General features: G+C 50.4%; 1 long non-coding RNA gene across 2 annotated transcripts in view; it reads left to right on the plus strand.

Moving 5' to 3' along the window:
- The first annotated feature begins 393 nt into the window (after positions 1-393).
- Positions 394-17,250, plus strand: part of LOC147709259 (uncharacterized) — a 32,353-nt gene continuing 15,496 nt past the window's right edge. Inside the window, exons 1-2 of one of the 2 annotated variants that reach the window (XR_015296687.1) lie at positions 413-495; positions 1,186-1,253. This is a non-coding gene — a long non-coding RNA (uncharacterized LOC147709259). Of the gene's footprint in view, positions 496-1,185; positions 1,254-17,250 lie in introns of both variants that reach the window. The other variant, XR_015296686.1, reaches the window with a different exon arrangement.

The following is a 17,250-nucleotide window of genomic DNA, read 5'->3' on the forward strand; positions in this document are numbered from 1 at the left end:
ATCACCTGCTCACATGTCTTGAGCATTACCGCCCACTTTTTGATATTACCAATGTGACCATTGAGTCATTAATACATTTGATATCTTAAATATAAAATTTATATTTTATATATAAAAAAATGTTTGAGTGCATTTTCATTTGGAAACCGTACACAACTAAATAATTTCTGAAATACTTTTTTTGTGGGGCCCGAATATTACGCATCGTTTCCACCTGTAGTGCTAGTTTCTTGCCTACTAGGCTTATTTGTACCTCGCACCCCACTATCCATTCCAATATGGCCACCGCTCATGCCCAGTTCCTCCAACGAACTTCAGTGCACACCTCTAATCAGTACCGACGTGACACGTCATCACATGGGGAACGACCCAGCTGAACCTCGTTGCCCAATCCAATCATTCTGGATATATAGGGATGGGAGTGAGCACACTTCTACCATCTCGACATACCAATACGGAAGGGTAGGTCGCAGAGCACCGGAGAGGTGGACACTTGTAAGTACACCTATAGTTCTGGGAAGCGACACTATGTCGGGCTCTTGGCATCATTTTAATGTATCTCAGGTATTTACATGCTTCCTTCTTTGGCATCACAGTTCCCTGCCTCCGACCGATGGGATGTCGACGGAGCACTGAATCCATTACTAAGTGGTAGGCTCCACCATTAATGTCATGACTTTCATGTGGGTGTTATTTAATGTGCACATAGTCGACCTGGCATAATCATTAGGGCACTCTTGCCGCTTGGATTCAAGCCGGGCCAACTGTTACCTCTGGTTTGGGATAGTGCGGGCATATCTCACTTTCTTTATGTTTGACGCTTGACCCATGTGTGTGGGGGCCCCTCCCTGAATGGGTCCGGTTGACATTGTTCAGTGAGTTCCCTGGTACCCGAAACCTGGTCCATCACTGGCGCTGTACACTATGACTGCATCTACTACTGGCAGACAAGGAACATATGAATACGTGTATTTAAACTACTCACATGTCTTGTACATAGACAGAGCACCCTCGTGTTCAGCACGCCCTTATTCAAGCGTTCGCTACAGAACCTTGGTTAAACGCATGTTATTCAGAGGGCCACTCACCATTGCAATAGAAGATCTGAGGAAGGATTTGCACAGACTATGTATGCTTTTAAAATGCTTGTTTTTTTGTCTCTCATTATATTCTGTGCTTTATTAGGTTGGGGATGAGTACCTAGAGTATGGGTAGCCATCAGCGCTAAGACGCCCTACACCTTGAGGAATAAGGTACCACAGGTTCTCAGGCTCTAGGCCTGGTACCTGTCACTTTTCTATTTTTTATAAAGTTTATTCTGGTCCTGACAAAGCGCCTACGGATCTGTTAGGGACCACTAGAGAGTGTGAAACATGTTGACTCATTTCTTTCACACTTTTCTCACCAGAGCACCCATCCTGTGAGTAGCCGCTAGTTACACAACTGCCCCTATTATTTGTTTTTATAGGGACTCTCCAGGACCCACACCCTTTTAATTGATCATTCGGACCCTCGAATAAAGATAGGTCCTGGGCATCGTTTGGTCATTTTAATTCACTCAACTCCCCTAGGCCCTCACACCCACCAGCAAAACTGCGGCATCTCCGATAAAAGATCTCTGCCAAAGAGCCCCCTTGCGGGGCCCGTGAGGGACAGCAGTGCCACCCACACGAGGAGCAACACCCTATGATGATACATCACACTCGCAAGGGTGTCTGAGGGCACTATAGACAAAAGGAGGAACTCACTTTTAATTCTTCACACCAACCAACTAAGACTGTGACTTACAAGCACTTCTTCCTTCCTCTGGAACATCTTTCCCTCCTGAACCAAAATTTGGTTTCTCTTTCTCTCTACCTTTGAGGAACTTTTGCCACTTCAGTGTAGACACGTGTATCTGAGGGAGCATTGGCACTGGAACTCGTTTTCCTAATTGTGCTCCCAGTCCCCCTCTCTCTTTTGTGTTAGAATTATTCTAATCTGACCTTAAAATATAGATTTATTATTTATTTTTGAGTTTTATAATGCGTCTCAGACTGAAGTCACATGAGGTGTTTTTATCGATGTCATTGTCTTGATTTGAAAATTTCACAGGTTCCTAGAAAGACAATGAAATGCAGTGTCTAGGTCAGATATAGACTGTCCAATAATCACACAGACTTAAAAGTATGTTGATTCTATAAAAAAAAACATATAATTTGCATCATCTTTAGCTCATGTTTATATAGAGCGTTCACTCTCTGGCCATGAAAAAAAGATAATAGGGAACGTGTCACATGCTTATGTCACCTTAAGTGTTTGCAAAGTCTTTGTTTGGATGAATTAACACTTTCACAAGTACTGTGCAAGATAATGACATGCAGTATCTGGGCCAAAGTTAAATAAGCTTGACAGACTGAAATGGAAACTGCAGCTAAAATGGAACCTGTCCTGTATGTGTTTAAGAGCCTAAAACTAAAATAAAGACGCCTAACAGCAAGTGATAAAAATAAATAAAATAATGGAATTATGAAGAAAAACAGTCAAAACATTTATAACATCCCTGGAATAATTTCTAAATGAAACAATCACCAAATAATCACTGAATGTGTTTTTACATGATCTTGCTTATCATAACTTCATGACATATTCATTACACATTTACATAAAAGCATAAAAAATTCATTTTCTGGCACTGGAAGACATGATCTTTACAACAATTGGACTCAGAGCTCCCTTGAGAGTACCCAATGACATATTCATGGGGAGAGGATTGGGCAGCAGAAGAGGTTTGTTGGGGAAGAAGTATCCATCGACTCATGTTCGTCTGGGTAGGCACTGGGAAGAGGAGGTGATGCGTGGGAAAGGAATGCACCTGGACACACCAATGGAATGAAGGCCTCAGGAGTTAAGGTGGGGCTGTGGCCTGCTCTTGCGACTTCACCGGTTGAACTTCTTCAAGGCCAAGATATTCCTCAACCTGGCTGGTGGTGTCCACATTCACTGCCCCCCCAGGTGACTGTTCAGCCTCTGCACTTAGTCTGTTAGAGAGAGATCTTGGTACTCTCATAGCGGGCGCATTACTCATGTTTGTGGTTACTTCCTCCTCTTCAGTATTGGTGCCAAGTCTTCGTGCCTGCCTCCAGGCCGAGAATCAGTCATTGGGTCAATAATGCATTTATACAGAACAGTTAAAAGGGAGTCTTTTTCCCATTGAAAAAGTACTGATATTGTGAAGACTAACAAACGTGTCACTATCCTCTACTAACATATGCAAATGTTGGTCATTATAAATTCTTAAAATTCACAACATGGCTGAAGAATCAGCCATTCAAAAAAGATCAAAGGGTTGGTAATAGTCAGGTACGTTAAAAACCAAGTTTGACCTATTGGAAATGTAGAATTTCAACAGGTTTCACACACTAGATATTTGAGAGGAGACAGTTTTTCAATCAGCCTACAAAGCATTTAAAGGAGGTTGAACTCGTCGATATTTTTATATATCAAATGTTTCACCCATTGTTGATTAATTGTGTGAACTTTGAAGGTAAAATGTAACTCAAATATGGTGGTTGGGAAGTAAATTAAAAGTACACAACGTAAGCAGCTTATCAACTTAAATTGGCAAAATGGAAATGCTACACTAGATGTATAATTTGTGTTTTAACTGTTATGTTGCCAGGAATTCTGACCTTTTTAAAGGGCATTTCCATAGTGTCAAGATCAGATGATTAGTCAAACCAATTAAAGCACAAGTTACTTACCTTCGGGAACGATATATCTGTAAGAAACATTAGTTAGTGATAGATTCCTTACCTTAGAATTACCCCCAGGCATCAGACTGGATCCAGAAAGTTTTCGCCAGCAGTACCCCTGCGTGTCGTAAGTTGATGTTGCGCGGCTACGAGTCAGTTGTTGATGTTGTGGTCGCCGAGATGACGTCTCGGCAGCTACTTAGACACCACTCTTGCATGCTGACATCAGTTCTGTACACGACTTTCCATGCCAGGAACGCAGAGCCATACAAGATACTAAGCCCTGGTGCCTTAAACTAGGGCCCTGAAAGGGATGACCTTACCCTAGAAATCAGTTCGCAGAACAGTGAGGATGGGTGGAGCGGTAAGGAATCTATCACTAACTAACGTATCTTACAGATATATAGTTACCGAAGGTAAGTAACTTGTGCATCTGAAAGAAACACGTTAGTGATAGATTCCTTACCTTAGAATAGATACCCCAGCAATACCAACCCCGGTGGTGGGTCTGCGAACCAAGATCACGCCAGAAAGTCCTTAAGAAGAGAACAGCCAAAGAAGCCGTCTCTCCTGACTGGGCTCTCCAGGCAGTAGTGCTTGGTAAACGTGTGCAGGGAGGCCCACGTAGTTGCCTGACAGATGTCATACAAAGGAACTCCCTGTCCCAAAGCAGTAGCGGCTGCCGTGGCCCTGGTAGAATGGGCGCGTAGCCTCACCTGAGGCTCCTTTTTAGCCAAAGAATAACAAGCCTTTATGCACAGAACAACCCACTGAGAGATGGTTCGCTTGTGCATGGCCCGACCTTTCTTGGTGCCCACGTAGCCAACAAAGAGCTGGTCATCCACCCGGAACTGTTGTGTGCAGTTCTGGTAGAATGAAAGTTCACGTTTTGGGTCCAGAAGGTGGAGCCTCTCTTCCTCATGTGAGGGATGTGGAGGCGGACAGAAGGTGGGCAAAGTGATGGTCTGCCCGATGAGAAACCTATGGACGAGAACCTTAGAACAACTTTGTCCAGATGGACAGAGAGAAAAGGAGGTTTAGAAGAAAGAGCCTGGAGCTCACTCACTCACTCTTCTGGCAGAGGTGATGGCAACTAGGAAAGCCGTCTTTAAAGTGAGAAGACGAAGAGGACAGTTGTGAAGTGGCTCAAAGGGACCACACATTAGACATGTCAGAACCAGATTCAAGTCCCACTGAGGCATTATGAAAGGAACAGGAGGGAAAAGATGAGTATTGCCTTTTAAGAATCTACTTACAACAGGGGACTTGAAAAGGGAAGGCTGATCTGGAAGCCGTAAAAAGGCTGAAATGGCCGAGAGATAGCCCATGATAGTGCCCAGAGCGGAGCCCTGCTGGGCCAAAGAAAGGAGGAATAGGAATACCTCTGAAAGAGGGGCAGAAAGGGGATCTACAGCCGTTGCTGTGCACCATGCCACAAACTTGTTCCACCTGCAGGCGTATACCATCATAGTGGAGGGACGCCTGGCTGCCAAGATAACATCGCTGACTTCGGGAGGCAGGCCAAATGATGTCAACTGCCGCCGCTTAATCCCCACGCAAGGAAGTGGAGGCTGGACAGGTTCGGGCAGAGGACCGACCCCTGTTGCTGCAACAGAAGGTCCTCCCGAAGAAGCAGTTGGATCGGAGGATCGATGGCCATGCTGAATAGCTCGGGATACCATGCTCTTTGAGCCCAGTCCGAAGCCACAAGAATAACTTGGGCCTATCTGGCTGGGTTATCTATTCTAAGGTAAGGAATCTAACACTAACCTGTTTTTTCAGATGCACAAGTTACTTACCTTCGGTAACGATATATCTGTAAGAAACAGTACTTAGTGTTAGATTCCTTACCTTAGAATATCCCAAGGCGTCAGACTGGAACTGGAAAGTTTTGCGTAGCAGTACGCCTGCGCGTCGGTAGGCATCATCTGTGGCTCCGCGTCTGTGGTCGGCGTCGTGATAGCCAGGATGACGTCGTCAGAGTACTTAGACGCCGCCCTCGCGCGCTGATGTCAGTTCTTGTACATAGCTTTCCGCTCCAGGAATGCAGAGCCATGCCAGAGACCAACACTGGTGCCATGAAACTAGGGCCCTGAAAGGGATGTCCTTAACCCTAGATATCGGTTCTCAGAACGGGGAGGATGGTTGGGGCGGTAAGGAATGTAACACTAACTACTGTTTCTTACAGATATATCGTTACTGAAGGTAAGTAACTTGTGCATCTGAAAAAACAGGTTAGTGTTAGATTCCTTACCTTAGAATAGATAACCCAGCATTACCAACCCCGGTGGTGGGTCTGCGAACCAAGATCACACCAGAAAGTCCTCGAGAACGAAACGGCCGAAAAAGCCATCCCTCCGGACTTGGCTGTCCAGGCAGTAGTGTTTAGCAAACGTGTGCAGCGAGGCTTATGTAGCTGCCTGACAGATGTCATGCAAGGGGACTCCCCGACCCAGGACAGTAGTAGCCGCCGTGGCCCAAGTGGAATGGGCACGCAGCCCAACAGGAGGCTCCTTTTTCGCCAAAGAATAACAGACCTTGATGCATAACACGAACCACGAGAGATGGTCCGTTTGTGCACCGCCTGCCCCTTCTTAGCGCCCACGTAACCAACAAAGAGCTGGTCGTCCACCCGGAACTGGCGTGTGCAGTCTAGATAGAACGAGAGCACATGTTTTGGGTTCAGACAGTGGAGCCTCTCTTCCTCCTTGGAAGGATGCGGAGGCGGAAAGAAGGTGGGCAAAGTGATGGACTGCCCGATGTGAAAGGCCGTAACTACCTTGGGCAGGAAAGAAGGACGAGTCCTTAAGACAACTTTGTCCGGATGGACAGAAAGGAAAGGAGGCTTAGAAGATAGAGCCGGGCGCTCACTCAGTCTCCTGGCAGAGGTGATGGCAACCAGGAATGCAGCCTTAAAGGTCAGAAGACGAAGAGGGCAATTGAAGTGGCTCGAAAGGAGCGCACATCAAATAGGTCAGAACAAGGTTCAAGTCCCATTGAGGCATCACGAAAGGAACAGGAGGAAACATGTGCGTGATGCCTTTAAGAAATCTATTTACAACCGGGGACTTGAAAAGAGAAGGCTGATTAGGCAGCCTCAAGAAGGTTGAAATGGCAGAGAGGTAGCCTTTGACAGTGCCCAGAGCAGAGCCCTGCTGGGCCAGAGGAGAACCTCCGAAAGGGGGGCAGAGAGAGGATCGACAGCCTTTGCTGTGCACCATGCCACAAATTTGTTCCACCTGCAGGCGTATACCGATTTTGTGGAGGGACGCCTGGCTGCCAGAATCACATCACAGACTTCAGGAGGCAAGTCAAACGGCCTCAACTGCCGCCGCTCAATCTCCACGCATGTAGGTGGAGACTGGACAGGTTAGTTTGGAGGACCGTCCCCTGCTGCTGCGACAGAAGGTCCTCCTGAAGAGGCAGACGAATCGGGGGATCGACTGATATGCTGAGTAGCTCGGGATACCAGTATCTTCATGCGCAGTCCGGAGCCACAAGGATGACTTGGGCCCGGTCGTGCCGGATCTTCTTCAGCACTCGGGGCAGAAGTGGTATAGGCGGAAAGGTGTACAACCGAACGCAGCTCCACTCACGACAAAAAGCGTCTCCGAGCGAGTACCGCCTTGGAAATTCCAACACGCAGAACTGATGACATTGCGCGTTCTCTGCGGTGGAGAATAGATCTAACCAAGGTTCTCCCCACTGCTGAAACAGGCCTTGCGCCACGTCCGAGTTCAGATGCCATCCGTTATCCATCATGCACCGGCGGCTGAGTTCGTCCACCCTGGCGTTCAGGGAACCTGCCAAGTGTTGAACCACCAGGGTGACGCTCTGGTGTTCCAGCCAATGCCAGAGGCGCAGAGCCTCCTGACAAAGGGTCCACGACCCCACCCCACCCTGTTTGTTGCAGTACCACATGGCGGTGGTGTTGTCCGTGAACACCTGCATTACCCTTCCCCGGACAGAGGGAAGGAATGCTTTCAGTGCAAGCCGGATCACCCGCAGCTCCAGAAGGTTGATGTGGAGCAGGAACTCCGCCGGAGACCAGAGGCCTCTGATCTCCCTCTCTCCCATGTGGCCTCCCCATTCCAGGAGGGACGCATCTGTCACCACTTCGTGCTCCGGTTGGGGTAGGGAGAGAGATCTGCCGCTGACCCAATCGCGGTCCGTGACCCACCACTGCAACTGTCTCGCAGTGCCCTCCAAGATCAGGACGTGGTCGGTCAGGTTGCCCTGATTCTGTGCCCACTGAAACTTCAGTCCCACTGCAGAGTCCGCATCCACCACCTGGCGTGATGCGCCAGAAGGATGCAGGAGGCCATCAGCCCCAGGAGCCTTAGCGTCAACCTGACCGAGACTCGCGATAAAGGCAGAAAGATCGGAATCAGAGCCTGAATATCCCAAACCCGCTGTTCGGGGGGATAAACCCGAAACTGAGCTGAATCCAGAACTGCTCCAATGTAAAGGAGCTTCTGAGAGGGGCACAGGTGTGACTTCGGCACGTTGACGGAGAACCCCAGCGAGTGCAGGAGGTCGGCTGTAGTCTGGAGGTGGGAGACAACTGTCTGAGGCGAGCCCGCCTTCAACAAACAATCGCAGAAATAGGGGAAGACTGAAACTCCTAATCTGCGCAGATGAGCTGCGACCACCTCCATCACTTTCGTGAACACCCGTGGGGCGCTGGTAAGGCCGAAGAGGAGCACGGTAAACCAAGTGCTCGTGGCCTACTGTGAACCGCAGGTAACGCCGGTGGGTCGGCAGGACGGGGATGTGGAAATACGCATCCTGCAAGTCCAACGCTACCATCCAGTCTTCCGGGTCCAGGGCAGCTAGGACCTGAGACAAAGTCAGCATCTTGAACTTCTCCTTCCGGAGGAAGCCGTTGATGCTCTGTAGGTCCAAGATAGGGCGTAGGACTCCTTTGCTCTTCTTGGGTACCAGAGAGTAGTGGGAATAGCAACCACGTCCTACTTCTGGCCCAGGAACGCGCTCGATGGCCTCCTTGGCCAAGAGGGCCGTAAATTCCTCCTACAGAAGTTGCAAGTGATCCCCGACATGCGGTGGTACTGTGGTGGCATGGCTGGACTGGTCGCCTCGAAGAGGAGGGAGTAGCCCCTTCAGATGATTTGCAGCACCCACCTGTCCAATGTGAAGGTATGTCAGTGGAGGAGGTGATGGCAAACCCTGGCCCCCACTGGCATCGAATGGGCCTGAAAGCTCGGACTAGGAGGACTTTGAGGCAGATGCTGCAGGGGCGGATGTGGACTGACCTTGCTGTTGTCCCCCAGCACCGCCACAGCGGTTACCAAGTCCGCGTTGAGGTTGGTTCTGCGGCCTGTGGCTAGCTGGACATTTGGGGGCGCCCCTTCCTTGGCCACGAAAGGGGCGAAAGTCAGAAGTTTGCTGGCGTTGGCCGAGGCCCAAGGACTTGGCCGTAGCCCTGGAGTCCTTGAAACGCTCCAGCGCACTGTCCGCCTTGTCGCCAAAGAGGCGACAGCAATCAAAAGGCATGTCCATAAGGGGGGCTTGGACATCCCCCGAAAAGTTGGCGGACCTTAGCCAGGCATGGCGGCGAACCACCACCGTCGTTGCAATCGCCCTACCCAGCGAGTCCGTGGTGGAGTGGTGTGGCTCACTGGTTAGAGGCGGCAGACCCGGAGGCAGAGAACGGCCTGGGACCAGGGTTCAATACCCGACACGGCAGGGTCGTGGACCAGGGTCAGCGGACTCGACAATTCTCGCCTTGGTGCCTACTCTAACCAGGGATCACACTCGGCAACTCTGGGCATTAGCTTGCCTCATCTCTACAATGGCCCCCCACATTCGCCGGGGATGCCTGGTTTCACCTTGGAGATACCCAGTAGGGACCATCTCACAGGGATAGCCAGGACGGGTTCCCCAGCGGTCTACAGCGCCACGACGCCTCAGGGCAGCAGTGCGCTTTACAAGACACATACATCCCATACATTACATCCAGTTCACACCGTATCGAATAGCGTGCTGCATCCCGTCCGTCCGCTAGGGCTTGGGTAAGCTTTGCCTGGACCTCCAACGGGCACGGCGGCAGCACTTCCGCAACCTTATCCCCCAGAGAGTGGGTGTAACAGCCCAAAAGGTAGGCGGTTTTGACAGGTCGCAAACTCAAACTTAGGGAGGAGAACAGTTTCTTTCCAAACTGATCGTACCTTTTGGATTCCCGATCCGGAGGAGCGGTCAGGAATGCGGTCTGGGAGGTCGAGGACTGGATCACCAGGCTCTCAAGGGTGAAGTGAACGGACAGGAAGCTGGGGTCGCCCGGAGCCGGGAGGTGGCGTTGGGCCACGTTCCAATCTACGGGAAGGCCCGTAGAGGGCTTGGACCAGGTGCCCACCAGAACTTCAGTGAGGGCTTCGTTAAATGGCAGGAGAGGCTCTGAGGAGCTTGCCTGCAGTTTGAGCACCTCAGTGAGGAGGTTAGTCCTCACGGCCGCGACAGGGAACTCAAGAGTCAAGGCCTTGGCTGCCCTAGTCAACACCACGCTGTAATTAGCCCCCTCCTCCGTAGCCACGGTAGGAGGGGAGACAAATCCAGTGTTGAGCGAAGTGTCCAGACCACTGGCCTCCCCCAGCTCGTCTGCCCAGTCCTGGCTCAACTGGCACTGTAGTGCCAGAGGGTCCTCAGACCCCTCCCAGTCCTCTTCCTCATCCATCTCCTGATAGTCAGGAATAAATGATGGAACTGGGTCGTCTGTGAAGGGTTCACCGATCGGAGTCGAAGACGGCGCCAGGCGGCGCCGGTCCGACACTGGATCTGGACCGGGGCTGGAACCGGAGACGACGTCGTCCAGGGACAACGTCAGGGGACGACACCCTTGATGATGCCGCCAGCGGAGGGGTCGTAAGGTCGACCGGCGACGTCACGGACCCAGGCCTGGATCCTGAGGAGCGCCGGGGCCAAAGCACCCGACGGCGCCAGGGCCGGAGCCGCCGGCCTGCTTGGGCTCCCAGATGGACCCGCGGGGCCCAAAGGCGTGTTACAACGGAGGGAAGCGGGACCTCATGGCCGTGAGGAAAGCACTAATCTCCTCCGGCGTCGCGTGCAGCCCAGGGAATGGTTGATATGGAGCTACACGTGGCGCTTCTGGCTCTGGCGGAGCCGCGTGGGCGGTGTCGCTCGAACCCCCGGCCGCATCGCGCGAGCGATGGGGGGAGTCGGAAGAGCAATGTCGCTTCTTCGACTTCTTTTTAGAGCGCCTCGACTTACCTGTGCCTCGACTTACCTGAGGACTTGGAGCTTGATGAGTGGTGTTGACTTGTCGAGCGGCAATGACTGCGGCCCTGCGACCGGTCCCTCGACCTTCTCCTAATCTGGGACCTCGAGTGTCGCAGGGCCGACTGCCGGAGCTCAAGACGCTTACGGGACAGCTCCCACCTAGCCTTCGAGTTCGGCCCGAGACAGTAAAGGCACCGACGGTGGGGGTCGGTCACCGACATCAAGCGGTGACAATCGTCACAGGGTTTGAGCCCGTGCATCCCTACCTGCACCGCGAGTTGATGTATCGACTCGAGAAGTAATCCAAAATAGATAAAAAAGTTAGTCAAAAAATGACTAGGAGTACTGCTCTTCCTGGATCTGCGCTTGGTGGTGCGGAAAAAAGAAGAACTGACGTCAGCGCTCGAGGGCGGCGTCTAAGTACTCTGACGGCGTCATCCCGGCGATCACGATGCCGATGACGGACGCGGAGCCGCAGACTATGCCTATCGACGCGCAGCGGTACTGCTACACAAAACTTTCCGGATCCAGTCTGACGCCTGGGGATATTCTAAGGTAAGGAATCTAACACTAACCTGTTTCTTTCAGATACAAAAGTAATGGGACAACCCTTCCGTGGCCACGAAAGGAGTGAAAAGCAGAAGGCGGAGGAGGGCAAGCGGCCGACAGGCCCAAGGACTTGGCCATAGCCTGTGAGTCCTTAAAACGCTCTAACGCACTATCTGCTTTGTAGCCGAAAAGGCGAATGCCATTAAACCCGAGTGTTATGGACATCCCATGAAAAAAGCCAGTTGTCCTCAGCCAGGCGTGCCACCGAAGTGCCAGCCGTCGTGGAAATCGCCCTGCCCAGCATGTCGGCGGTATCAAGCCCACAACGAATGCTGAACTTAGCTGCATCTCTCCCTGCTGCCACAGATTGGGGAGGACAGGCAGGCAGCCCCTGCACAACTATGTCACACACACAGTGGGAATAACGGCCCAAGAGGCATGCGGTGTTCACCAACCGCAGCCCTAAGCTGGCAGATGAAAATAGCTTCTTGCCAAGCGGCTCCAGCTTCTTGGATTCCCTATCTAGAGGTGCAGAAGGGAACGTGCTCTGGGAAGCAGAGGCTTGGACAACCAAGCTTTCAGCCGTGGGGTGTTGCGAGAGAAAGAGGGAGTTCACCACAGCCAGGCGACGGCGGCGGGCCAAGTTCCTGTCCACAGGAGCCCCTGTGTTGGGCCTGGACCAAGTGCCCAAAAGAACATCCAAAAGTGTGTCATTAAAGGGCAGCAAGGGCTCCGAAGAGGATGCCGCCGGCTGACGCATTTCTGTCAGGAGATTTGTCCTGATGGCCACTGTAGGGAGTTCGAGGTGGAGGGCCTCAGTCGCCCTACGCAACACCACTGCATAACTTGCGCCTTTCCTACGTAGCCACGGTAGGAAGAGACAGCATGCCAAGGTCAGGTGAGGTGTCAAGACCTCTGGCATCCCCCAAATCCTCTGCCCAGTCTGATTAATACTCCCACGTTGTGTGAGAGGGTCCCAGACCCTTCCCAGTCCTCCCCTTTCTCCGAAATCTGCGCAACAGGCTGAAAATAAGGAGGACGAACATATGGGGATAGAATAACCCCATCGGCGTCGGGATCGGTGTGGAGCGACACCGGTCCAGCGCCTTTTCCGATTCGGGGTTGAAACCATGGATGACGTCGGAGGTGGGTCCAGAGGGGGTTCGACGTCGGTGGAGGTGTAATGATAACCGGCGTCGACTGGGAACCAGGCTTAGATCCAGGGGGTCTTGCGGTGCCGGGCCGAAGCCACTGGAGATGGAAGGGCAGGACCCCCAGTTGGGCCCATGGGGCCCGAAAGCGCACCAGTGGGAGAAGACAGCCCAACGAGTCGGGCCATGGCAGCAAGAAATTCTTGCACCTGGGCAGGTGGACCCCGAAAGGGCGGGTAGGCCGGCAACAACATCACAGGCTCCGCCGGAGCCGAAGGGGTGGCATCACACACACCCTCGAAGGGCAAGGGGAAGTCAAAGAGCGACACTGCTTCTTCGACTTCTTCTTGGAATGCTTCGACTTACCTGACCCCGAGTGTGAAGACTTAGATCCAGACGAATGATGATAATGACTCCGCGACCGGTCCCTTGACCTCCCATGGCGTGGCGTGCAGCTGACTGCTGGACTTCCAGCTACTTTTGGGACCGCTCCCGCAAAGTCTTCGGCCCCATGGCCTGGTAGTCTGTGCACAACTTGGGGTCTTGGTTGCGCCCCAGGCAGTAGAGACACACGCGGTGCGGGTCCGTTACCGACATCATGCGTTGACAGTCCCCACAGTTCTTGAAGCCGGGCATCCCTATGACACCAGGAGTCGATCAACTCAAAAGAATGGAGACAAAAAGCCTTGAAAAAACTCAGTCAAAAATTCCGGATCTGCGCTTGCTGGCGTGGAAAAAGAAAGAACTGACGTCAGCGTGCGTGCGTCTAAGTAGTTGCCGTGATGTCATCTCAGCGACCACGATGCCAACGACGGACAAAACGCCACCTACCAACGCGCAGGGGTACTGCTGAAGAAACTTTTACCTGGGGTAATTCTAAGGTAAGGAATCTATCACTAATGTATTTCTTTCAGATACAAGTATTAAACATGCATGCTAGTAAAGAAGAACTTTCAAAAGTTTCTTACCACGAAAGTACATGTGTAATAACATATGTACGGTTATGACAAAACTCACAGCAAACAACAGACATGACAGCACTCTTCAAAACACATGTCCTCCAAAGTGCCATACACTAATATACACTTACTTACTGCTCAAACTCTGCCAGCTGAGCAAAGAGGGTATCATTCAGGTCTCTCCCGTACAGTGGTGTAATGTGGGTGTACTGGGTATGTGGATGAGAGGACAAGCCCATAATGTTGTGAGTGCTAGTCCTGGTCCAGAGGATAAAGTCCTCCCAGAGCTTGCAACACAGCTTCCCCTGACGGGTGTGGACACACACTGCACCACAACACATTGCTATGTCTTGCCGTATATGGGCCCATACTGCACTGTTCAACTGGGTAGCTGAACCCCTATTAATCTGAGGGTATTCATGGTAGACCAGGTAGGTGATGTTTAATTCACTCACAAGAGAATGGGGGAGGGTGAAACATCTCAGCCATATTGGGGGAAGAACCAGAGGATGATGGTGCTTGGAAGAGAGGACAGCTAGGACTGACCATAAAATAACCAAATTCCTCTTGCTGTATGGCATTTTCTGTTTGCTGCAGTAGGAGGACATCTTGCCCTGAGTACAAAATCTCTGCCATGTATGCAGAGGGATGGGAACCCCCTTACACAGGCAGAGGCTCTGCATGTGGGAGAAACCCCACATGTACCACTAAACCTTCAAATGGGTTAAAGTAACAAAGTCAAAGTAGTGATCATTTGTGTGCCTTATAGACGTGTGCTATACTACAATTTTAGTATGTTCGCCCTAAAACACGAGTGCAGTTTGTGAGATATTGTGGTTGCCTTTTGGTAATAATAAGTACTACAATATTTTCACTGTTTTAAAAAAAATCTGTTTATTAAGTTTAACAATAATCATTTACACAATACCATTTACTGTTTTTGCAAGTGTTCAACACATTGTACATTGATCAGGGGATAACAAGTCTCATTTACAAATCTGTTACAACTGTCTCTGCTTCTTCGCATTTCTAGTTCCACCGTTGGGGATATACATACACTTCCCCGGTATGCATTCCATTTCTTCAATTTCCTGTCTAATTTTTAGGGCATCCGCATGTTGTAAATACTTCCTTTTCCGCTACCATACACTTGTTGAGTTCTTTTGCCCATATATGGATGGACGGTGGGCCCGCCGCCCCCCCCAATTTCGTGCAATCTCTCGCTTAACTAATGTATATCCTATTGTTGCCATCTGCTGTTCAATTTCTGTGAGGTCTGTGGCTGTCCATATGTTGAATAGGCCCAGTTGCGGTGTAAGAGATAACGCCTTCCCCAGTGCTGTTTGAATGCGAGTTGTGGCTCCCTCCCAGATATGCTTCACAGCAGGGCATTCCCAGATCGTATGGTAAAAGGTGGCTGTTTGCTTGCACCCCCAAAGATAGAGCTCATCCGTCCTGGTGCCTATTTTGGCCAGAATGACCCCGGTCAGATAGGACCGGTGTAAAATCTTAAGTTGAATCAGTCAGAAGCGGAGGGTGATAGCCGCCTCTCTAGGAGACATCAGGGCCATTTGCCAGTCGTCTTTATCGATAGGCCCCAAGTCACTTTGCCACTGCTCTTTAACTTTATTAAAAGTATTGGGCAAGTTGTTACATAATTTTTTATAGGTTAAGGATATAGCTTTCAAGTGCAACGGCCCATCCAGCAAACAATCCTCTAATGGCGATGATTCTGGTATGTCTCCGAGGTCTAGAAAGACCGCCGTGAGGGCGTGTATAATTTGTAGATATCAAAACTGTTCCCCTTGTGCCATTTGGTAACGCCCCTGGAATACCTCAAAACTAAGAATAGAACCCTTTTTGATCAAATCTCCCACCACTGAGATCCCGATCATGTCCCACTTGTCGAACCCTGGTTGGTGGCATAGAGTGCCTAGACTCTGGGCTTGCCACAGTGGCGTCGCTTTTGCGAGGGTGTTAGCCCAGCTCAGGCATGAATTTACCTGGTGCCAGATTCCTACCGTGTGAGAAGTGGACCCAAAATATCTACGTTTAACTTTAGAATATAGTGCTCCCAAGTAGCCGGAACAGCTAGTTTGATATCTGTACAGCACATATGCCGGATCATTAGGGAGGTGGTATATCCAATGGTTCACCATTACCAGTCCTGAAGCCCAATAATAGAGTTTAAAGTCGGTGCGGGCTATGCCCTCATCATACCACCCTTTCGTTACCTTTTTCAGTGCTACACTAGGGGCCTTGCTGTCCCACAACAACGTGCGGACTTCACTCTCCACAGCTGCGAAATATGTATCTGGGACACGGTTTGGACAGTTCTGGAGAATGTATAGAAACCGCGGGAGAGCCAGCATCTTAAAGAGGGCAGCACGGCCCACTAGGGACAGAGGCAGGGACCAATGCGTTTTACATCTGCTAGTAACCAGGTTAGTGGAGGGGCTAAGTTACGGCTATGAAACAGGGCCGGATCTGATGTGACAAAGATTCCAAAATATCGGAAACCATCTCTAGCCACTTCTATCTTACAGTCCGCCGGAAGACGAGGAATTTGTTCCCCGAAGCACAAACAGTATCGACTTGTTTAAATTAATCACTTAACCGGAATACTTTCCAAAGTTCGTAAACATGTTCAAGACAGCATGTATGGATTTATAGGGGGGGCAAGATACAACAATATATCATCAGCGTACAATGATATTCGATCTTCCTGATCTTCTGTCCATTTCAGCCCCCTTACCATTACATCCCGACGTATCCATGCAGCGAGTGGTTCTAGCATGAGGGGAAATATCAGTGGAGATAGAGGACAGCCTTGTACGATGTGTAGTTGTTAACTCTTATTTGCCCTTGTATAACCGTATAAAGCAATTGCACCCAGCCCAGAAACTTCGGACCAAATCCCAACCTCTTCAGAACTTCGAATAGGTACGGCCATTCTATAGAATCAAATGCCATAGAGGCATCCAATGAAAGAACCACCGCGTCTTTATCCATGTATTCTCTACGTGCGAGCACGTTCTGGAGACGACGGGTATTAAGTGCTGTGTTCCTTCCTGGCATAAAACCAGATTGGTCCGGGTGAACTAAGGAGGAGATAACTACAACTAGTCTAGTGGCAAGCACTTTCGCTAAGATCATAGCTTCTATGTTAATCAACAAGATCAGTCTATATGAGCCACAGTTGTCCCCAGGCTTCCCTGGTTTACAAATAACTACTATGGTGGCAAATTACCCGTCTCGTAACTCTCGTTATACATAGCTCACAGGAGAGGGGCCACTTGGGAGGCCTTTACTTTCAAGAACTCGATAAGAGTGCCGTTGGGCCCCATCGCTTTCCCAGAGCCGATTTGACTAATGGCTTTCTGAATCTCTTTGTCAGTTAAATCACAATCAAGAGTGTCTCTATCTGACTCAGAGAGTGTTGGTAGGACCCTGTCAGAGAGGAGTTGGTGGGAACCTTCCGCTGTGTAATTGGTAGAAGGGGAGTATATTTTCTCTAAGTGGTCTGCGAATGCTTCCGCTATATCCCTGGGATGGGTAAGCGTCTCGCCATTTGGTAGCGTTAGCCTCGCCACCCATCTATCC

This window comes from Lissotriton vulgaris, chromosome 6 (genome assembly GCF_964263255.1).
Source record: "Lissotriton vulgaris chromosome 6, aLisVul1.2, whole genome shotgun sequence".
NCBI classification, from domain to species: domain Eukaryota; kingdom Metazoa; phylum Chordata; class Amphibia; order Caudata; family Salamandridae; genus Lissotriton; species Lissotriton vulgaris.